The 24,066-nt window shown below is 41.7% G+C and overlaps 1 long non-coding RNA gene across 2 annotated transcripts in view; it reads left to right on the top strand.

Annotated features, from left to right (window-relative positions):
- Positions 1-24,066, top strand: part of LOC119713503 (uncharacterized) — a 151,686-nt gene that overhangs the window by 37,897 nt on the left and 89,723 nt on the right. Inside the window, exon 3 of one of the 2 annotated variants that reach the window (XR_005260735.2) lies at positions 15,269-16,715. The exons of the other annotated variant lie outside the window; for it this stretch is intronic. This is a non-coding gene — a long non-coding RNA (uncharacterized lncRNA). Of the gene's footprint in view, positions 1-15,268; positions 16,716-24,066 lie in introns of those variants that run through there. 2 annotated transcript variants of the gene reach the window in all.

Genomic DNA, 24,066 nt, shown 5'->3' with positions numbered 1-24,066 from the left:
ATTATTTTCCTGACTTGAACACCTTCCAAGGTTTGAATGCAGTAAAAATGACATTTAGGGAACAAATTAGGACATAATTCTAAATTCTGAAGTATATTGGAATAGAAAGCTGTGTAGAAGGACAGTGGGGGAAAAAATCCTTCTAAAAACCATAACCTTTCCGTCCTATAAGGAGACAAATATTTTTAAGTTTCTCTGCTGTTATAAGTGCACTACACTAACTTTATTCTTTTTTTTTCCATCTTCTGGAAATTTCAGTATAACATTAAACGTTGACAGTGAATGATCTGCTACTACAAAATTGTTAATACTTTTCTAACCTCTTTTTTCCTAATTATGGATCAGAGGGGGAGGGGAATAGAAGTCTTGAAAGTGATCTTGTATAAAAGACATTAATATGCTTTGCTTGCAATGCATTGCACGTTACATGCCAGTAACAGAAGAGCAGGAAGGCAAAAGTTGGTACCTTGATGTAGCTTCTGTATGCCTAGATCAATCAGGAAGCTGTCTTTAATTACTTTAAGTCCTTCAGCAAAAAATGTAGATTCCTACGCTTAAATGTAAGGGTTAGCTACGTAGTTTTTATAGCAATAGTGAGCCCAGGAAGGTATTAATTTATTAATTCTGAGTGGGGATGTAGCTGTTACTGATCTGGGTAACAAAAGAGGAAAAATTACAGAAGAGGAAAAGTTTTTTGGGATAAGGATGAGTGAAGAATAGGGGTTTTTAGAAGAGAAGTCTTAAAATAAGTGGATTTGTAGCCTTGCTGGAAAATGTTTCTATTTAAGCACGGTGTAATTCCAAGGAATTCTGACTAGCAAGTAATCTGATCTGTCTAGATCAATTTTTCCTCTCAATTCCATTAGCATGCAGTTGCTGTCAGGTTATTTTTGTCCATGGTTTCAAATTGGGAAGAAAGTGGTTGAGCCAAGGTTCAACGCTTTCCACTTTGCAAGGTAACTGCGTTTGAGGCCCAGAAGCCAAATTTGGGCTCTTCTGGGCACTGCGTGCATCTCTAGCTGCCCCCTCACACTTGTGCAGAATGATTACTCCTTTTAAACCCACTTAGTAGAGGAATTAATGCTCATGTGGAGCAGAAGATTAAATGGTACCCTGCTCTCATGGCTTGTTGAAGAGAATTATATAAATCACTAGGACCTGCAGACATGGTGCAAAAGGTGATGTGACTCATGATGTTTAATGCCTTTGAATCTGTTCTGAAATATTTGGTGCTCATAACCTCTCTGGAGCAAACCGCTTCATATTGATTATTGGCTTCATGCAGCCTTGTATCTGATATCAGCTGCGAAAGCACGGTGACTTCCTCTTATAAAACCAGGACCAAAATGTACTATTGAAGGGGTGGCTACCCTGTTGCAGAGCGAGTAGGGATGCTATCATAGCAAAGCAGTCTCTCAGAAGTGGTTTTTATATATATGCTTTTCTCTACATATGCTACAGATTTGCTGGTATGCTTGAACTGGAGCTGCCTCTGGGTTTTTATCAAGAGCAAGTGATCATTTTTGAGAAAGCTTAAGGTGTGAAGCTCCTCCCTGAGGGGTTAAACAGAGACCACTAAACTCTATCTACCTGCAAGCTGAAAGCAGATTGCCGTAAGGACTATATATACTCACAACACTTGTCCTATCCCAATGTACGTGGGATCTTACGGAGCTTTTATTCAGCCAGCAAGCACACAGGTATTGGAGTTCAAGTAGGCAAATTCTTGAAGACCTTTGCTCCCTCTGCAGATCAAAGCTTTTAAGTGAAGCCACTGATGCTGCATGCAGGTGGATGAGCCTTTCTGCTGGTTCAGCTCTGGGGCTGTGAAAAGTGCTAGGGTTGTAGATCTGCAGTCCCTGCAACAATCCATATCTCTTTTTAGTTTTCCCCTTTAAGGCTTCACACTATGAATTGAGTAAGAGTCATGGGACTCCCAGGCTTTGGGTAAGTTTGACCTACAATTAATATGGATCATCTAATTTTGCAGCACCTGTTTAATTGATGCAATTAGAATAAAGTGCCTGGACTCACCTGGTGCTTTGAGCCCTGCTGGGAAGCATTTGTATTTGCTTTTATTTCTGTGTGACTTTCTTTTCCATTTTGTATTATGCAACTTCATTAATTAAAGTACCTTCCTCTTACAAATGCAAAGCAGCTTTCAGTGCTGAGGGCCATTGGGCTGAATGTGCCCAAAAAGATATTATACCAACACATACGGCATTAAGGACCTGATGAGATTATTAACAAGTAATGGGCAATTTTCTCCCAATTAGCGTGCTGTGGCTATTATTAAACCTTCTACTAAGGGACTTCTGTATTCCAAGTCACAATACTGTTCTTATCGGCCATTTCCAAGCTCTGACAGGTCAGTCAATGCTTTTCTGACAATAATGGAACATTAATTCAGTCTCTCTTGCCCCTGTGAGTTGTATTTGGCAAAGCCAAGGTGCAGTAGGAACTGAAAATTGACATTTCAGAATCATTTGAAGGCAGGGCTCCTAGTTTGCAGATGTGTCCTGAGCATACATGATGCACAGAGGGGAATTAAGCAGCCATCTCATCCCAGGATCTTGAGCTTTTTTATGTGCTCAACCTCCCTCTTAAGTTCGTATCTGGAATTATAATGAAATTTAGAGTTGACTGAGCTGGCAGAGAGGGGAAAAAAAGCCAGCTTATACCCAGAGCTGCTGTGGGGCTGACTTCCAGCCCTGCTCACTTACAAGGTAAAATCAGCCACAGAGCTTAGAAATAAAAATTATACCAAAGAAATCCCTAATTTCATGTGAGCTTAGCGCTGTCCCTCCATGCTGTAATCCAGGTCCAAACTCCAGGGTTTAATCATTTTGCTTCAAGAGCCATTTAACAGGAACTGGGACAGTTTGACATATAAATAAATAAATCTGTGAGATTGTTCTTTCCTTGGCATGGAGATCAACTCTGCTGACAGAATGCCATTAAAAAGAAAAAAAGCAATAAAGAAGGTGGCTGAAATGTGCTCAGTTATATTCTGAAGGACAGTAAGACCCTGTCCCAGACCCTGAGGATTGGTATATGAATCTGGAAGGTGCACACAATCCCAATTCTGGAGGTGATGTGGCTGTCCCTTCCATGCTCCTAACAGGCTGCACTGATGCCTTGCAGGGCCAAGAGGGGAACTATCAACTGATAGCATCCACCTGTGGTTTCTATTGCTTCAGTCACTTGCTTGCTTTTTCCAGCAACTCACCATTATAACCAGAATGACTTTGAGCATTTTATTTATTTGCAATTTTAGAGGTTAAAAATCATGAATTTTGAAAGAAGACTTTTTCCCTGAACTCAGTCCCTTAGCAGGTAGCCCTACTAACTCGTAGAGCTGTTTTTGTACAGTCAGGGCAGAACTAAGTGCCAAGCAGTAAGACCTCAGCTACACTCACCTTTGTGCAGACAGTCCCTGACACAAGCAACTGCAGGACTGAGCAGATGGAAGGGTTGAAAGGAAAAGGTTAAAGTTAGTCCTGAGCAACACAGTGTGCAGGGACAGAAGCCAGGGCTTGCTGCTTAGTTCAAGGCTTTAGCCAAGCCACAGCAATGTCCCACGCTGGCTGATTGTTTTGGAAGTGACATTAATTTGTGGTTACACTGCGCTCTGATTTCATCACTGCAGTGCTTGTAACAAGCATGTTCCACTGAAATAGCTGATGTAAAGCTTGGCCTCTGTATTGTCAATTCAAGGGCAAGTCATCTTAAAACAGTACTGCCACTTAAATTGCTTTGGTTGTCATGTGGAAGGCAAAGTGACGTGAGCCTTATTCAACAATAAATTGAATATATTATCTATTTGAGCTAAAGTTTATGAAATGAAGCAGGGGGGAGGTCAGTTGATGCCAAAATATTTGGGATCGTCTGGGCTGGTACTCTTGATTTAATGGTTATTAGGGCTTAACGTCTTAGTGTAACAAGATTATGTGGACCTTGATCCTTGAACTTGATTCGTGGACACTATTATTTTTGTTCTAATGGTGGTTTTAGATTACAGCCTAATAGATTAATTTGAATCTAGTCAAAAATCCAAGATCAAAAGGAAGCCTAGTGTCAAATAAAATCTTTGGAAAAAGGTGATGTGAAGTGATATAGCTGTGGTTCAGCAAGGTTAAATGCCTGCAAGAATGCATGGATTCTACCCTGAATAACAATAATATATCTGGTATGAAGTGTTGGGAATGATCTGTGGAATATGGATCGGCAAGAGCCGCTGTGCTATAGCTAAGCTTCCTTAGTTATTAACTGAATAGCTGAGCTTGTATTTTTTTCCTTCTGGCTGACTTTCACATCTTCCTTAATCGAGACAGGCCTAGCTGCTCTTGCATTAGTTGGGCTTGGCTGGCGTGACTCAATTATACCAATGCAACGCAGCGGCGAGCCAAGCCCATGAAACCAAACCTTCAGCAAGCAGCACAAGTCAGCACGTTGGAGCACAGGGGCCAGCTTCTGCCCTCCAGTGTCTGCCTGCAGGGTTCTCTGCGTGCTGACATCCAGCCTCCAGATACAGTGATCAATTTAAAAAAAAAAAAAAAAAAAAAAAAAAAAACACACTTGCAGAGAAATTCAGGCTGCCTAGAACTTTGTGTTCTTTCCAGACAAATATTGTCTCATTAAGGCAGTAAATGATGATAACAGCTTAAAACTTCAGTTGGGATGTGCCTTTGAATAAGATTGAGTCCTGACTTTTTTTTTCTGATAAGCTTGGAAAATCTCCAGAAATAACTAATTGGCTTACTCGGAATCTGTTGAATTCCTTTGTGTCCTGAGAAAGTTTATCTTTGGAGCACTGTAATAATGTACCAAATGAACATTTTCTCCACTGATTCTGTGAGTGAGCTACTGCTCTGTCCAGTAACTTTTACATTTTCAAAGAGGATCTTCCATTAGGACTTGTTCAGGACACGAGGAAAGTATAGGTAGCTTGTGATGCAAGTCTCTAATACGTGTTTTGTGAAACCGGTGAAGTGCTACAGTTAATGATCAATTTATTTTGAAGAAGAGGTGCACATCTGCAGGGGATTGTAATGCTGCCTCATTTGAAGGGGACAATTTTTATGGCTGAGGCAGCCTGCAAAGTCGTGCTGACATGCTCCGGAGTCCAACCATGGCATTTCCACTTGGTTGTGAGCCTGCAAGATCTTGTACCTCACCTCCTGTTGAATTGTCTGACTTATTCCAGGACAAATCATGTGGAAGGCTACAAGATGGTGCTTCAGGACTGCAGTTAGCCATCTGCACTAAGGGGCTCTGCAAATTTCCAGTGCTCCCGTGTTCCCCAAATATCCAGCTCCTTGGTTTGTCTCAATGGGCAAAGCTTTGACTTCAACAGAATTGGGCTAGGGAAGGAACTAGTGCTAAAAAAAGCTCTTGAGGTGGATTGGGGACTCCAGTGAATGCAGATGAAAAAGTGAGACCTAAGGTGCCTGTGGGCATCGCACAAACACGCTGCACAGGGAGGAGTTCTCCCCTAAAGGCTCGGAAGATGAAAGGAGAATACAGGGGAGAGCTGCATTTAGTTTAGGGGGAGAGATTATAAATGCTGTGCTATCTTATGATGTGCTTGGAATAATTATTAATCGCATGATTAAGTGTTTGATGTTCTTCATAACCAACTTATCAACATGTTCAACATTAATTTTGCTTGTACTGCTTTATGCAACTTTCATGCCCCATAAAATGCATGTTAAGTACTGGGGATGTTTAATAATGATGTTTTTCACTTGGGCATGATTGTAAAACTCCCTTGGGCTAAAAAAAAAAAAAGATGAAAAATAGCTATGGCTAAACTTTCATTGACAGGTTAGGTGAGGAAACAGGCCAGTTGCTATTTGAGAAAGGATCTTGAAACAGTGAAGGTAAATGGTGAAGGAGCTTTTCTTTACTTTGTCAGTGGCACAGATTTGAATCATCATCTAAGTCAAAGCAGTGACTGGTTTTCCTTGCATTAATATTAATGTGATACTAAATAATTATACTAGGTATAATTAATTACATGAAAAGCTCATTAGTGGTGAATAATGACAAACCTGATTCAATAGGAACAGATCTTTTTAGTTATCTCTTCAAGTTGTGTCCTGCTTGCCTGTGATACAGCAGGAATGATTTTCTTTGGTCATTTTAGGATGTATATATTCATGTATACACTTAGCATTGGCAGATGTTAAGTGGGTAACAAATGGATACAGCTTCCTTTGAACTGCTCATTGACAAAATGAGATGAGGAAGATTCTCTGCTTCAGAATAGCTACGGAACATATAAAAGCTTCAAGCGATGTTGTTTCAGATTATTACGGCAATTTTATGGGCCAGTGGAAAGCAAAAAGTCTATTTCTCATACTCTGTTCCTCAGTATAGTAAATCAATAAATAACTAATGGCAGTCACTTTAACTTCATCCCTAATGGATTGTTGTCCTGTTATTAAATGTGAGCAAATTGAAAATCTAACAAGACTAGAGGAAAAACGATCTTGTATGAGTGTTAGTTACCCCAGAACTGCTGGGAAGTATGAAATATAATTCAGGGTTATTGTTTGATGTAAATATTTGCAATGCAATCCAAACATCAGTAGGAAGCACTGGAGAGAAGAGTTTGAACGCATCATAGTGCTTTATAATAATATAAAAAATTGAACTGTAAGCTGGTTTGCCTTGAAGTCATGCGAAGGGCAGCTGTTGGCATAGGTGAGAGGGGGAAATGGCCCTTGGGGTGGCCAAGGAGATATTAAAATGAAAAGTAGAAAAATGAATTGCAGATCTAAATGCTGAAGCACATTTATCCTGTAGTTTCAGCTAGGAGTGTAACTTGCTTTCACTTCTGGCTGTAATTTGATTTTATGCATCGTTATTGAGCAACTTCTTTGTTCTAACCTGCCTGTCACTTTCAGCGTTTGATAGAATGGTTTCCTCCTACTACGTGGTTTACACTAAGCCTTTGTTTGTAATGTGTTGTTTTATAAATATCCCTGATGTATTTACAATGTGCTAAAATTAACTGCAGAAAGAGAGCATTAATCAATTGTTAGCTATGCCTGATATTTTACTGCACCATCTCTCAAAGAAGCAGGACTGTGCAAAAACTGCAAGCCATTCCCCTGAACTGATGTTTTAGCTGACTAACCTTCCAATTCTGATGCCTTTGTCATAGAGAACTGCCTCATAACCCACTTGGCCTAAATGTTTTCCAATTCAGAGAATTTGTTCTTTAGGATTACTTCCCATGGCATTTTTATTTTAATTTGTCCACATCTTCAAAATGTTACTTATTTTTGCAGAGTGTGCCTGTCTCACGTATTTCTACTCTTACAATGAAAACAGTTCAATCTTAGAAGAAAAAGCAAAAAAAAAAAAAAAAGCCAACATAGTGACAAAATTCACAATTGATACTTGTCTTCAGCAGGGTCGCATCTATTTCTCCCATTGGCTCAATCTGTCTTTGAGGTTGCCTTCATCTTTCTTCCTAGCAGGGATGATTGTTCTTCCTGATCCCCTGCAGACAAAGGGGCTATTGTCTGCACAGCACAATGCAGTGCCAAGCAAGGATAGCTGAGCTAGCTTTAAAATAATAATAATAATAATAATAAGCTAGTTTACTAGATGCATGTAGTTTCTCCAGTGTTTGATGGTTTCTGGTATCCACTATAGCTTTGTTAGAACGTGATTTTTTGTGCTTAGCTCTGTATGAAGCCAGTCTTGCCTAGTCTAATTCACATAGTAGGGACTTGCAGGTTGGTAGTTAGTAGGTGTAATTGAATTTAGAGTGAAATCAGTGTACAACAGAATGAACTTAGGAAGGAGGAATGTGATTTCACTGGCTGAACATGCTAGGTCAACTTTGCATGGTAATTTTAACAAATTGCCAGATTGCTTACAAGGGAGAGAACTTTCACGGAATAATTTAATGTATTTGACAACATTGCAATATGTAAAGGTTTTGTTCCTGCAACTGAGACTTTATCTTGCCGCAGTGCCAGAACTTATAATTCATCTCTTCCTGTACATAAGGCTGGACCTTCTGTCTAACACAGATCTCTTCAACCTTCAAGAGCTTGTCAAGAGTACCCAAAAGTAGGACAAAGCCGAGCACTGTCCTAGTAATGTGTTGCAGCATTTGGTTTCAGTTTCCTGCCAGTCGAAATCCTGGTTGGATGCATAAACATCTCTGTGCAGTCGTAGTAGCAAAGTGTCACCATTTAACTGCATGCAAATAGAGTGGGTAGTTCCTAGGAGCTTCGGAGTAAGTGTCATTGCTGGGTTGTTTCTCACATTAATTTGGTTTCAATGCTAGAAATTCCTATGTCAGAGAGAAAATAGCTGTCATTTGGGTTGTACATAGCTTTGACCTTGCTGGCTTGTCATTCAGGGGCTGAGGTGTCTGTATTTCAGTTCTAGCTCAATAAATAGTTTATTACTCTGGCATCTATTTCTTTGGAGACCCTCATTTGGGGAAGAGCAAAGATATTTTTCAAGTTTCTTGATGTGGTGCATGTAGCAAACTTCTTGCAGTTGCCCTTCAGGTGACATTTCCTTACTTTGTGGAAATGTTTAATATAATACTGTTTTGTAGCATTAAAATACTTAAAGTAGTTTAATAAAATAAACAGAAAAGTAAAATGTTGTAATATTTTATCACTTGCAAAATATAGTCTAAAATTACCTGTTTTTTTTTTTTAAAGAGATCAGGGAGAAAAAGTTTGGATATTAAATCAGATAATCAGCAAAGCCAGCATCTGATGCTTGAATTCTTTCATTCATTCAGCCCATCGAGCTGAAAGGAAACCAGAGACCCAGACAATGTTTCTTTAACTGGATCCTACTTCAGACAAACTCTGTGAATGAGTGGAGCTGGTGCAAGGGAGTTGCCTACTCCAACCTGACTGATTTCCCAGTTCTCTGCAAAGATAGACATTGACAGTGTCTTTACAGCATGATATGAAATTAAAAGTATTATACATATAAGGAATTTGAGAGAACTTTCACAGTATAAACAAATCTACGTTAAAATTGAGATCTAATTAAAAATAAATATCAAAGTTTTCTGCACATTCTGAGGCTTCCATGGTTGTGTTCTCCCACATCTTTCCATGCCTTTCAGGGACTTCAGTATCATAGCTTTTACTATAAATGAGCATTTGTTTTCAGTATAGTAAATACTGATGTAAATATGATGTGCTTGTGAAAGATAAAACAGGAAAAAATCTAGGAGGAAGCATTTAGGTAAACTTAATGTCTAAAGATTTAATGAGCACACTCATTTTCAAATCATGTATTTTACAGCAAGAGAGATTAGGCTGTGCAACTGCTGTGGACTCTTTATTTGGTAGGACTCCAGGCACTGTACAGAGGGGGGTAATGATGTTTGCTGCCTAGTTAGAGAAGAACATTTAGAAGGTAAAATGTTGATTTTTTTTGTCCTGCATACTTCACTGTCTGTTCTTTAGGCATTCTGGAATACATTCTACAGCTGCATTCATGAACTTTAAGATATTAAAATATTTTTGTGCATTTTTCAGAATTAATATTTGGTTATTCATAATTAACCTCTCATTAAAATGCATTGTTTCTCAATCCCATTAAGAATATTCATAATTAAATGAGCAGCTGGAGTGGGCTGCCTGGAGTTGCAGGCAGCAGTGTAACGAGTTATAGCAAGGATTCAACTGCAATGCAGAAGTAAATTCGGGGTGGGTGGGGAGTCATCCACAATTTATGACACATAATTCAGAATTAATTTACATTGAGTTATCTTCCCATATCTTCAAAGCAGGGTATTTTACATTAATATATGGTTTGGCATCATTGGGCTTCTTTGCCCCTCTCCCTTTCCTTCTGGGAGAAGGAAATGCTGTCCTATGAGTCTGAGTACAGTAAGGGGGTTTAGGAAGGTCAGGCTGTGAAAATGTGACGTCATTTGTCCTATCAGCATGGGGGACAAATGCTGATGCCGTCATTTAGCTGGTGAATTGCTGTATCTCTGCCTTGCTGAGATGGAGTGGGAGAAATGCGGCAAGATGAAGATTGTCTGAGAGTGGGTGAGATAAGATGCTGATTGAGTAAAAGCTAAGATGCTACACTGACTTCTGAGGCTTTTAATTAAACTGACCTGTGTCTGCTTTCAAGGTTAGGATGTGGTTGGAAGGAGAAAACCAGTAATTCCCAAGGAAAAGGATGTGTTGATGGGAAAATCAGCTAAGAGTTTAAAAAATAAATCATACTAACAAGCAGTGCCAGGGAATTGGGACAATATTTGCAACCAGTGTTTTGCATTTAGGACCCCAACACAAGCAAAGCCCTTACTTCTAACCTCAGAGGTATTAAAGCAGGTAGGGTAGTTGTCATTTCATAGGCAAGGCACAGCAGATGTAATTCAGATAAATGACTTATTTCTGGTCACACACACACTACCTGTGACAGTTGCATGAGTTTCTGCATCCAGGATCTTTAGTTTAATTTCCCTGTGTTGCTGTGTTGAATGAATGCATTCCCTGGTGATCACACTGCACTCTCCACCTGCAGGTACTGCCTGCTTGGAGGTAGAAATAAGGAAATAAAATTAAAATCCAGCCCTCTAATAAGAGGCTAGGAGGCTGTTACAGGCAGAGGGGGAAAAAAAAAATAATTACAAACAATTTATATACTGCAGGTTGCTTTTTTGCTGTAAGCAAAGAAGAGGTTCTTTAACCATGGCTGAGTTGAAAGAGCTTTGTGGTAAAATTGCTGCCAATTAAGTAGGTCTTTAAAATAGAAATGTTAGGCAACATTTTCCATTTGTCAGCTGAGTGTCCGCATGCTTTTGATTAATGCATAAAACAAAACAAATGTTATGGGAAAATAAGCCTGCTGTGTTTATCTGTGTAATTCTTCATCTATCACTCCACGCCGTGAAATCAAGTGCCATCAATTCTCTGGACGAGGTAATCAGAGTGCAGTTCCATTTAATCCATCCATTATTTTTAACCTTGACGTGAAGTTTCTTGATGCTGCTTTTTTCACCCTTTTCTGTTAGTTTTTCTTAATTGCTTGTCTTGGCAGCAGGACATTTCAGCTGTCCCAGTGTAATCTACAATACCCGCTGGGAATGCTTCAACAAAGGTTTCTGCAGAGTCAGCTTTTCTGAAAATAAAGCAGATACCGAGGTTAACATAAGAGGTGCATGCCTTGAGGTCACATTGTATTTTTTTTAAACAAGTATAGCAAAGACAAGATTGCCTTGAAATCCTGTCTCTCCCTGCGTTTTGTGAAAAGAAAATCTTAGGTGATATTAAAGTGTTGCTTGGCTATTTGGAACCTATTTTTTGTTTTTCAAGTTATGATACTCATGTAATCTTGAAAACTAATCAAAAATTTCACACAGAGTCATGAGTTATATGGTAAGTAATGTTCTGGTCATTTTGTCCTATTTGTTCCACTATTTGTGTTTTTTTAAAAAAAGTCCTTTTTAAAAGGCAATTCCCTTTTTTAAAAGGGGTATGAAGAGAAAACCACAGCTTAGAGCTGGAGATGTTCATACTGCTCAGACACACATGATAAATTTCACAAAGATTAATTCTTTGAAAGGAGGCAGCCTGCTGTTCTCAATGGAATCCAATACCTGCCGTGGAAGGGCTCTCATCAATCATGCTATTTTGAGACATTAATAAAGACATTTAAGGTGTTACAGTTCATCTCGGGCCTGGAGCAGCCTGCGATATGTGTCCTTTCTGCAGCAAGTGTTTTGTTAAAGACCAACCTTCTTAAGATTTATAGGACAAACATTCAGCCTACTGCTTGCAGATGTACTTCTAAGATAATATTAGTTCTCCTGTTGCCTCATTTCAGTGAAGTACTGAGAATTAGTCCCTGTATATCTACACTTTAACATCTGTCTTTGCCGAAGCTGATGTTCTTGATGTGTAGGATTTCTTAGGCATCAATTTTCCTTCTGTTGAGATTTGCCAAGTTACTGTAGAGATCAGAAACTGCTTGTAGAATGGATGCTAATTTTCAGTGTGCATGCATGGAATTAAAATAATACGAGGATTTAAAGTTTGGAGTCCTGCTTGGGTGCAAACCCATATGTGCTGGCTGCAAAGCAGTCAGGAACTGGAATTCTTTTCCTTATCAATGTGTTACTGTCAGCAGTGCTCCTTGCTGCTTCTGGAGATGTTGGGCTTGGCTGCTGCACGTGGCTGCAACCCAGGCTGGGTAATTTGATGGAGAGAGCGGCTCCCACCTCACCAACGTGCTGGCAGTGATGCTGCATGTGCCACCCTGAGGTGGGTGGGTGAAAACGTGTCAGATGAAGCAATGGATTTTAAATTCTGTGTAGTGAAGCTGTGGGGTTCGTTGCTGTGTGAAATCAAATGTGCTTGTATTCTAAATGTACTTGCATTCTTGTGTACTTGTATTCTCATGCAATATGTGCTAATCTAATGGTAAAGGATGTAAAGTAATTCTCTACAGTTAAACAATCCTCATCCCCACCTACAGTCTTGCACAGGTTTATACCACTGGATTTACTTCTTGCTCTCTAAATGACCTGATCCTATAGTATTTTTGCCTCCAAGTCCTTCGAGGATTAAGTCTTGGATTTGCACTGACAAACCTTATTTCTAAGCCATCTGTTTCAAGCCCTTTCCTCCCCGCTGTGCCTGATGTGTTATTTCTGTAGAGGTTGAAATATCTGCCAGAAGAGGTGTAAGGCTGCCTGTGAAACCTCTATTTTCAGGTGTTCCTGATTTAAGTGCTTTTTGCTGAGGCAACCCTCTCGTTCCAGGTTTGCTCAGCTACTAACACTCCTCTCTCTGACAATATAATCAGTGAGAATGGGGAAGGAAGTTGTGTCAAATCATGCAGTGATGTAGTAAGGTTGCACAAGCTGGGAAATGGATTTTGTAGTCAGATGAGTCCTGTTATGCAAAATAAAGCTGGTGTGTGCAGCCCCAGATCTGAATAACAGCAGATCTGGGTTTAATTTGGTTGGAGGCACTCAGAAATGATGCAATGCTGTGACCTGATGCTAATCTGACAATGGTCTGTCTTTGAAAGGATGTAGTCCTGTGCAGGCAGTTCTGGGATGATTACCAGCCTGAATAAAGGCTGTAGCGGCCAGGGAATTGCAGGTAGTCCTGGCCTCGTGCTTGGACATCTCTCCATCATCAGCAGAGCACTTAAGCCCGCACTTAGCTTTGTGATCTGAGCCCATTTGGAAGCACTTTGACAAACAGCAGTCACCGAGAGGGTGCCTCTGCTCTCATTTCTGAGACATCCGAGGTTGGCTCCCTGCGGCGTGATGCCCTTAGCTCAGCTCTGACAGCAGATAAAGCATCGGGGTTCAGCACAACGACATGATATCTCCTTGTGCACTGCGCAGCACTCTTCCTTTTTTTCTGTATGGAGATACTTACAGCCTGAGTTTTGCACGTATTTACTCTTACAGGGATAGCACGTTGTGTATTCCCAGTAAGTCATTACTCATAATTCCAGGCATTAGTAAATATTATGATAATTTGCTAATAACTTAATAATGTGATACTAATAACATATAAGATAAATGAATAGCAATGCAAGCTGCTCCCAAGGATAACCGATGAGAAAACATAACTGAGAAAACAGCACTTGTTCTCTTGCTTAGTTCCTTCTCTCTCAGATTCCAAACAAAAAAATTCCCTTTTCTACTGATTTAAGTGATTTTTAGATCAGCCCCACAGTAAGACAAATTCTTTTTTTTTCTAGACTAGGGGATACCACTGATAACTTGTTCAAAAGCTGGTGTTGCAGAAAATTACCCCCTTAATTGACAGCACGGGCAGTTTGTTAGGTGTTGAACTGATGTCTTGAAAGGTCGTGCCACTGCTGCTGTGCACTTCAGCACTTCTCCAAAGAGCTGACCTTACTGAAAAGCACCCTCTCGTCCTGGGCTTGGAGGTGAACACAACACCAGGAAAACACCCAGCTCGGCATTTCTTTCCTGCAAAGCAAAGGTTTTTCTCAGAGGCCAATGTTAATAACTCTAAATCAAACTCAGAAAGCAAGCACCAGCACAGAGCAGCCTCCCCGTTTTTAACAGATGTGTAGCTTTGGGAATAGATTATTTCCTGCAGACCGGGAATTTGGGATTGTACATGAAAGAGGTGAGGAGGCTGCCTTGTGAGCACAGATTGAGTTTGTACCAAAAGGTTTTGTCCTCAGGCTGCACAGGGCATTAATTACAGAAAGCTGAGGTTTAACACCTTTCTGTTTTTGCCCTTGCCAGCTGCTTCCCTTGTGACTTTGGAAAGATTGCATAAAGTTGCTGCCTCACTTTACCCATCTGGAAGGCTGCAAGGCTAAACTCTACTGTGCTGACTCTGCAGGCCTATTTGGGGGATTAGTTAGTGCTTTCAAAGTGGTTTGTAAATCCCACGCACTAGTCAGATAACACAAAAGCAAGCAATAATCTGATTTTTTCAGTATGCTGCTCAATATTGAGTTGTGTTTTTTTTTTTTTTTGTAACTTTGCATCTGCCACAGTGCACAGTTGTTTCTACTTCTCTTCACATGCAGTTTGTGCTCATGTTTATTGGACATGAACAGTGCATGACTCCAAAGCAGTTCTGGTGGGTTCCTCTCACTGAATCATCGCTTCAGAATCATCACTTAATTTCCAGAGCCTTCTCCAAAAGGAGACAGACATCCCTCCATATGCAGAGTCCAGCAAGTTTTCTGTGCACCGTGGAATCACGCGTGCATCTTGCAGCATCTGTCCCATCCTCAGACCAAGAAACAGCCTTGTGCAAGGGAAGCTGCTGTATTAGTCAGCAAGGGCTCCATGAAGAGGGTTGGTTGACAAGTTCCTATGAAAATATTCCTGTTTTTTAAACAGCAAATGGCTTGTCAAGTAAATGGAAGCTGGCACAGATTATCCTTATTCACTCACAGAACTGGTTTTCAGAGATTTAAAAACTGGCACTAGTATGAAGTGCTCTGAATTTTTAATTTGCAGGGTTTGGATTTTTTTTTCTTTGAAAAACCGACAAGGAAAGATAGGGGTGTGTAGTTTTGCCAAAGAAGGGAATGCAATGTAAATTTTACCAGAGTCTGGTACTACACTGCAGCACACTGAGGCTTATGGACGGGCACCTCTAGGTGTCAGATGTGGATAAACTCATGCAAGCTCTTTTGCCCAAGCACCATATCAGCCAAGTGCAGGCCAACTTTGTTCTAGAAGTTGTATCTGACTTAAAATGCCAGAATAGATTCTCAGAGTCATGTTATATCCTTGCAGCTATATGACTTTCAGCTTGAATCCAGCCCGTGTGGAGCTCAGGGCAGAACCAGATCACGTCTGTACCTATTACCACAGGCACAAGCTAATGACATTCCTGAGGTTGCTCCAAGTCAAATACTGAAACCTTGCAGTGTGGCAGGTACAACTTGTCTAGAAGTTACTCTTGAGACCATTTAGGCCACATCCATGTGCAAAATGCTCCTTCATACCAGAGACTCTTTGGGGGAGCAGCGCTCTCTGCAGCCTGGAGTCTGATTTCCCTGGCTTTGGGAGTGATGTGCTCTGCTGGTTTGTGGCACCAGTGTGCTGGACCGAGGTCTCACAAGGCTTACGTGTGAAGCAGTGCTGCCTGCTGCCCAAGGATACTGTCAGCACGGATGGGAGATGACAAGCTGGCTCACGCAAGAGAGGCTGTCCTCAAGATGTTGCAGCTCGTGGTGTTCTTACAAGCTGGGGTAGCTTCAGGTGCTTGCAAAGAGATGTTACCTTACGTGCACTGAAGGTTTTTAAATTGAACATGAAGGTGCAGAACTTTAAGCTGCATGGGTGGAAAAATAAATAAACCTTTGGTCTAGCCCTAATGCCTTACAGCCTAGGGTCTGCCAGTGCTTTGGGTGTTGAGGAATGGGGCGCCAGATTGCCCAATCTCTCTCCTTCCTTTTCCTCAGCAGACACACCAGCAATCATAAAAGCCTGTCTAGTTTGAATCTACAAGTCTGACTTATTTGTCCCTCTTTATTTAACTTTTGGAGTCACAAAGACAGGTAGAAAATTAGCTGGTTCAGTTTTCTATTGGGTGAACAGCCCCAACCCTAGTCAAAGTGCTTCACATCAGTGGTTCCTCTGCTCCCTTAGAAACTGGTCCCTTAGATGCTCTGAAAGTAAATGCTCAAACTATAAATACAGTCTGAGATAAATAACTTTTCTGGATGTCCTAACCATAGTTCTTAAAGCTAGCAGATGACAGTGAGGGGAAGTAACTTTTTGATGCAGCCGTCCTTGCCATATAACTCACGTAGCCATTCCTAGAAGTCCTTGGAGCCACGAATTGTACATCAGTCTGTTGGTGAGTGGTAGTTTGCGGGCTTGGAAGCTCATTGTAATGTGTGTACTGAGGTTGGGTATTCAAAAGTATCTAAATATTTAACTTCCATGTTCATCTAAATAGTGTTGATTTGGGTTTTATAAGACTCGTGCTATTTTTGTAGCTGAAATAGGTTCTACTGTTTGTAGAATAACCCCCCTTCCTTCCCCACAGCCTTTGAATTATTTATTTCATTTTGCATGTCCTTTCAAAATCCTTTCTAAAGAGGCTTTTTGAATGTATTTACTTTTCAGGAGTCTGTCTCCACCTGTGTTTAATAAAAATTTACTCTCTGTCCTTGCTGACTACATTAAGCGGTCTAGGGTGATGGACTTTTTAATAAAGTGAATATAGGAGACAGATTTGATAAAAGACTTGCCACATGTAATGATGTTTAATGAAAATAAAAGCTTTTGGTTTTGGTGTCCTGCCCATTAACTTAAGTGTGATTATATTTATTGTCTGTCAGGCAGCTCGACGCAAGCTCAGTCAGAAAATGAAATTTTAGTGTTACAGTATAAATAGAAAACAGGAGCGTTTGTGAAGGTCACGTTAAATCTATGAAAGCGTTGCCACTGACCTCTGCAGAGATCGAACTGGGATGCAAATATTGCCAGGGAAGCAGTAAGAGTAATGTTACAGATGTTTCTGGTTATGGTTGAAGTTGTATGTGTGGTGTCTAACAGCATCCTTATCGCTTTCCCTGATGGCACAGTTGGAGGACCTTTGTCAATAGAAGGGAAAAAAAAAAAGGCAAAATCAGTGATGCTATAACAAATGAATGTTTCTTATCTAAGTATGTGCTCAAAATTAAATATAAAGATTGAAGGGAGCTGTTTACATTGCAGTCCTTGTACCCTGCGCAAAACACTTTGCCCCAACCTGAGGAATGTGGCACAAGGACACCGAGTTTGTGCTTTAATGCCAGATCTCATACCTCTGCTTCCCTGTTCGTAATGCGGAAGCAAATCTGTCTTAAAAAGCTTCTAGAGATGGTTGGCAAAGCATAAAAGATTCAGGGAATGTAGTTTTTTAAAAATTCACTGAAAAAATATTTAGAGCTTTCCATCTGATGTAATAAAAAGTGATTATTTCATGGAGGGTAGAAGAGGTTGGTTTTATTCTTTTTCCCTCTTCTCCTTTCTTTTCTTTGTGTAAAATAAATTAAAAAATCAGGACTATAAATACCAAGGAAAGGGAAATAAAGAAGCCTGGAACATGGAGTGAAACTACTTTCATTCCTTCTTCAAAATAATAAAATTCTGGAAAGGTTTATTAAAAAAAAACAAAAAACAAAAAACAACAACAACAACAAAATTTTGAAGATTGACACCTTTTTTTTTTTTTTTACTTTTTAAAAATCCATGGCCCCATTAATTTCAGAAATACCACAGGGTGAAGTACAGTTTGTCCAGCTGAGCATAGTGATCCAAGTCATACATGCAAGGGAAAAATTAGTAAAGAAAACTACCTCTTTGTTGTTTGTTTTTTTTTGAAGTTTAATTACTATTTCAGCTGCTCAGCAGTTTTAGAACTGTTTATAGGTTTTATTCCATATCTGATTTACCTGAAAAACAATGTAAAATAAATTCTGCTCAAGGGTTTTTCTAAATGTCATGTGCAACACACACCAGGCTCTGCTGGCTATCTATCAAAGGATTGCCTGGAAGAGATATTAGATGACTACAAAGGTTGGTGTTAAAAGATTGATTAATAATTGTGATGGAAAGAAATAAGTTGGCCCCAAAACATTGTGATACATATATATAAAATTGTAATAGCTCCATGTTATGTTAAATATTTTCTAAATGAATATCTTCTCTACATGTAGATGGCATTAAATGGCCAGTGTTCTGCACTCGTATGCATGTTTCTATCTGGTTTAGATCATAGAATGATTTATATACGTGTCTTTAGCACTTATAGATGTTTATGTAGCAGTTTACATGTGCCTTTACATACCGAGTATTCTTTGTATGAGCACAGTATTCTTCTCATGCTTTCCATGTATTCTTAAAGACTACAACTCTCCTCCTTTGTTCCTGTCTCCTTCCAAGCCTGGGCGTATGCAGCCCTCTCCAGAACACAGTGATACTCATAAATAATAAGAGCAGCACTCATGATTTATTCCATGAGCTGATGGCAGTGAGTGTCTCTGTGAATGCAGACCTGGGGGGGGGGAAACTGGCTGGGACCATGGGGCAGGATGAGGCTCCATGCAGCAGTGCTGGGCTGTACAGGAAAAGGTGCTTCTCATGGGGAGCTTGTGCAATGAGGGGCTGGCTCCTGGCACCCCGTTTTGGGGAATGCAGCAGCTTGCAGGGAGCCCTGTGCTGTTCCAGGTCAGTTTTTGTCCATTGGCTTAAACCTCTCTTGTGTGCAGGGAGGGCACAGCCCAGTGCTGGGGGCTCCAGGGAGCAGTCAGAGGTTGAGTCCTGCACGTGGGGATGAAAATTTGCTAGGAGACAGTTGAGTGATAGCCTCTCTTTTGTGGCTAACATTTTCAGATAAGATGGGTTGAGTCAAAGCTTCACAGCAGCCCTGCTCCAGGTTTGGGTGGATTCACAAAGCACGCCCTGGCTGAAGGTGCTGGGATGTGCCATTAGCAGCAACGGCGGCTTGCAGGGAAGTGAGCAGCTATAGCAGTTCCAGCCAGGGTCTTGTTTCTTCCCAGGCTCACAGAGACAGGACACGCTGCACCACCCACGCTTTGCAGCAGGGTCGAGCACCAGCAGCTCTCACTTCACGGGGAAAAGGGTGGTCCAAATCCCAGCTTTTGCAAAACCTCCCACTATCTGCCTTCTGCTGCAGCTGCTGGGGTATGGTTTGCACGAACACAGTTTGCTAAACATGTCAAAATCAATCTGAGGGAAAGATGCTACACAACTTCGAGATGGTTTCCTCTACCCGGGATTGTATCCTCTCTTTCCTAACAAAACGTGGTGTATAAATTCAGCGGGCCAAATATATCCACCATTTTTTCACTTTGAGTAACACTTTCTACCAGGTTTATTCTTGGTGTAAAAAATGCAACTGCTGGTCCAATATTTATTTATTTTTTTTAATACTGGAGCTTCTCCTTTCCTCCCCCACACCACGGGGTACTCTGGAGATGCTCAGAATTTGCACGTGGATACCTGCTTTTTCTTCCACTTTATGTTGGGCATAATTTAGCATATATCTTAAACATCCATGCTGCTCGGCACGTTTTAAATAAGTAATGAGAAGGCACTACTCTTCTGATTGCAGCCCTCCTAATGATGGCAGTGATTGAGTAAATGACTCTAACCCTGTGTCAGGATGGCTTTTAAGGCAAGGAAATGGTAACATGAATAAGGAATAAGTGTAAAATCAGGAATATAATCATTCAAGGGAAACAAAAAACATTATGGTGGTATGAATTAGCTCTTGCTTGTTACTGACATAGAGGTCTTGCGTTTCCACTCTGGTTAAATTCAAAGAGTTTGGGGTCAGCTCTTATCAGTGAGAGGGGGAAGTCTGCTGATTTACAATGTCTAGACAGCTGCCCAGAGGTGCTGATAAGCGCAGAACGAGGCCCATTCCGTCCTCTTCTCTATGCTTTGTCTGCCTTGTGACTTGTGCTGCTCAGCCCCACAATTTGGGAGGACACGCTGGGTGTCAGCACCAGCCAAGCCGTGGTGGTTGAGCCCCAAAATCGCCCTGTGAGGCTGAGCTAACCCAGGTTCCCTGCGTGGTGCACCCAGAGCAGCTGCTGCACGCCCCAAAACCTGGAATCCATCACTCTCCCATCCTAGTGCCTGCGGGACAAAGCCTGTTATTTTAACTCACTTGTTTGAGACGAGAAAGGAGCAATTCTAGCAGGCTATCTAAGGTTCCCTGTCCTCGTTTATGGATCTCTTCCTGCCTGCACTCTGCTGTGGATCATTAATATTTCAGGTTTATTTTCCATTCGGCTGTGTGCCTGCCGCACACAGCTGATTCTAGCATGAAAAATTCACCGTGAATTACAGCTCTCTGGAGGTCTGGTGATTGCCAGATGATTCAGGCTTGAGGTCCCCACTGCATTTTCTGCCTCTCCCTCACCCTTTTTGGGCACTGGGGTGCTGCAGCGTGCCTGGACCTAGGCAGAGTTATTTGTTATCCTTCTCAGGGCTTCACCAGAGGAATTCTTAAACAAAGATCTCTCCCGGCAGAGTGGTGTGTCAGTAAATTGTGTGTTAGGTGGTCACATCAGTGGTTTTTGATATACACCTTAGCATGGTTACTGCAAGCCATTCTTTTTCTAGGGAAGATCAACACAGAGCCTTTTGCATGTGCTACAGCAAACACCTGGAAAAAAAGAGGAGAGGGGATCCCAAAAGGCATGCGGACACAGCATGAAAGTTTAGATACCTGGTCCCAGCAGGTTCAGCCCAAAATGGAGCTGGGCATCCCCTCCGCAGCCCATGGGGGTGAGTGAGGGCCTGAGTTTGGAGAGGAAAGAGGAGGTGGTGTCCTCATTTCGAACACGTGGAGCTGAAGCACAGGGAACTTCAGGCTGGAATTGAGTTTCCAGGTGAGTGAGCTTGATGGACTGGGTGTATAGGAGATGCTAAACTCTTCTGAAAAGCCAGCCCTCGACTGCAGCTGCTAAGTGCCAAGAAATCTGACCGCTGGCATGGGAGCCAGTCCCTCAGCACCTCTGGAGAGTCACAGAGGGAGCGGTGCCTTAAAATCTGGTTGTAAGCTACATGAGCGGTGTCACGCTGGCAGTGGGGTTTTTCGTGCTGTGCTCAGGTGTGTGTAACAAGAAAGAAGGCATCAAGGCATCGTATGCAGTGTGAGAGCTGTGGACTCAGATGCCCGCAGCCAAGTATGTAGGAGCTCAGTCGGCATCTCTGCAGGGGGGGAATCTTATTCATCTGTTCCAGCACCTTGACTGGGAGACTGCGCTGTGCTTTTTCAGTTTTCTTGTCTGTTCAAGTCATCCCGTGGGTCTTCTACTGTTGTGAAGCCTTATCACGGAAGAGGGCTGGGTAGCGTGTTTTTTTTTTTTGTTGTTTTTTTTTTTTTTTTGAGGAGCTAATTTATAAAACATGTTTAGCAATTCGTCCCAGCACTTTAACGGGAAGTACCCGCTGATGGGATTCGGGGACATGTCCGTGACAGCTGCAAATTGACATGGAAAATACATTACTCTAGTGCACTTAAGGACTTGAAAAGATAGTTTCAGTGCATGGTAGGACAGTTGTTTTCTCTCTACATGCGTGGACGGATGTAAGAGACCTTTTCTGTATTTGCAGCACAAAGTAAGCACACCCAGACTTTCCTCACCTGTACTGGGGCTTGCTGGAAAAATTCTCCTGTCTTTCACATGAGTTTTTTGACTCCCAAAGAGGGGAAACTGCTGTTCCCAAAGTCCCATTAAGTGGTGCTATTCCTTTTATTTATCTTGCTGCTTTGTTTTCTGTACTCAGATCTATTTCAGCAGGCACATGACCAACGTTACCCTTTTGGTCCTGGGTATCAGCATAGACCAATCCCATGGCAACTGCTCTCCCTTTTTTAATAGCTCTTGCAGACACATCTATCAATATTTCAGCCTCCACTTTTTTTTTTTTTCCCTAGACCTTCAAAAGGCCAGGGCCATGCATTATGCAGAATTATTTATGGATCTAATGTCAGTAACAGCCCATTAATATCTGTGCCACTTTTCTAAAGATTGCTTTAAAGTGATCCGGGGGCTGTGGCAATTGCTGGCGGCCCGACAGACATCCCTGCTCCTTCCCCAGGGCCTCCCATTTCCCCGGCACCGGAGGAAGATCAGAGGCATCCAGTAATGCTGTACTTGGGAAGTTATCGATAAACTGACGATTAAAGCCTGGCACTTCTCAGCCCTTGGTAAATAATACCAAGGAGCTGATGGCTGGGGTTCACACTCACTGATATTACCCGTCAGTGGCAAGTGACATCGTAGGGAGAGACATTTTCTTTGTGGCACTGGAGAGCCGTTACCCCAGCTGGGTTGTAGATAGACAGAAGGGTCTGCATTTTCAGGGTCTGTCAGTTAGGAAATCTGCAATATTTCTATGAATTTTGACTGATTTGCACATCAGTCAACTCAATCTGCAGAAGCTATGAAAGATCTACTGGCATAAGGAAGCAAAAAGAGGAGAAAATCTTTAATTTCATGTTACAAGTGACATTTGCTATTTATTTTGATAGGTCTGATTCTGAGTTTGGACAGTATTTTATTTTCTGGTCAGTAAACCCAGGATCAATTAGGTCTGCCTCTTGCTGTGTGGAGCTCAAAGCATGTACTGTCTGTGGTGTCATGTTAGGGCTGGGTTGAGGCTATTTATTAGATGCCTGGTGCCTCCGTGTCTGAAAATCTGAACGTGCTCCAATCTCCCCACTCTTCCTGGCTGATGGTGTCCTTGCTAATGTCTCCGAATCCATAGCTCAAGGTCAGAGGATGTAGTAAATTCAGAATTGATTTGTTTGAGGTGATAGCAGTCATCCCATAGCCAGCCAGAGGAACTTCTTTTCCATGTCCCATTGCCCTCTAATGGCCAGTGTTGCATTTGCACATCAAAGTGGACAACTAAGAGAGCCAGACGAGAAATACTGAGGAATCTGCTCTGTTGTGATGGTCCAGTGTTTGCCTGTTTCCAATAGTCCTCCAAAACTATTAATAATGAAGGTCGATTTGGGGGTGTAAGAGCAAAGGGCTTCTGCTTTCTTGGGAGTGACATCCTTCAGAGATGGAGGGAGGGAGGGAGGGAAAAGAGGGATGAGAGAGGATGGTAAATTCAGAGGTCAGAAAGAATCAGAAGAGAGACATTTTGGGGTCCCTGGGAGTAAGGGGAGATGGAGTGCTCACTCATACAGACAGAAGAAAGGAACAACAGTGTGAAACGGCTTTGCTTTTGCACTGGGAGCAAGACAAAGGTGCTGCGTGTGGTTCCTATAGAGAAGATGCAAATTCAGCCAGGGCCAATTCTGTGATGGTGACTGTACCATGCTCAAGATCCCTTCTGCATCCTGCTGCATGATGCCAGCAGACGGCTTGCTGCTCTCCTGCACCATGTGCATGTGGCAGACCGTGTTGAGCAGGGGACCCTTAGCCAGGAATAAGGGGACAGCTGGACCCAGATAAACTACTGCAAGTCAGCACAAAGTGTGAGAGCACAGAGGGAAAAGCAGCTGATAACGTAGTAGGCCTTTGGGACTACATACTGCGGGCTCTGGACAACTGGAGCACTGTAGAGGTCTTCAGTTTTCGTGGGTTCACTTTCTTCTTGCAGTAGAGACTTTTTGACAGTAGATGTCATGTTTGCATAACAGAACAGCAGGCTGTACGTACAGCTCCTGCTCCGTCGCAGAGGATGCTATCATCCTTTTGTCCATCGGATGCTGGGGCCAAGAAAAGCTGTAAATCATAAACAGCTACAGGTGTGTTCTGTAATACATTTTCCTTAGGTTTCTACTGCTGAAGATGTTTGATAGCAGCACAGCATTTGTGGTTGGGTTGCAGTCTCTGCCTATTGAAAGTGTTCAGATATTAAGGGGGTTTTTGCCCATGCAGGTCAAGCACAGTCAGCAGGAGAACGCAAGCCCAAGCTGCATGGTTTGGGAGTTGGGTCTTGGAAAGGTACTCCCGCAAACACGTCTAAATTTCAGCTTGCTTCAAATCTCTACATCCTCGGAAAGATCTTGAGTACTCACAAAGTGGAAAAGGTTGAAAACC

This window comes from Anas platyrhynchos, chromosome 23 (genome assembly GCF_047663525.1).
Source record: "Anas platyrhynchos isolate ZD024472 breed Pekin duck chromosome 23, IASCAAS_PekinDuck_T2T, whole genome shotgun sequence".
NCBI lineage: Eukaryota > Metazoa > Chordata > Aves > Anseriformes > Anatidae > Anas > Anas platyrhynchos.
Note: the sequence above shows the minus strand (reverse complement) of the source record. Positions and strands in the feature narration are given on the sequence as shown.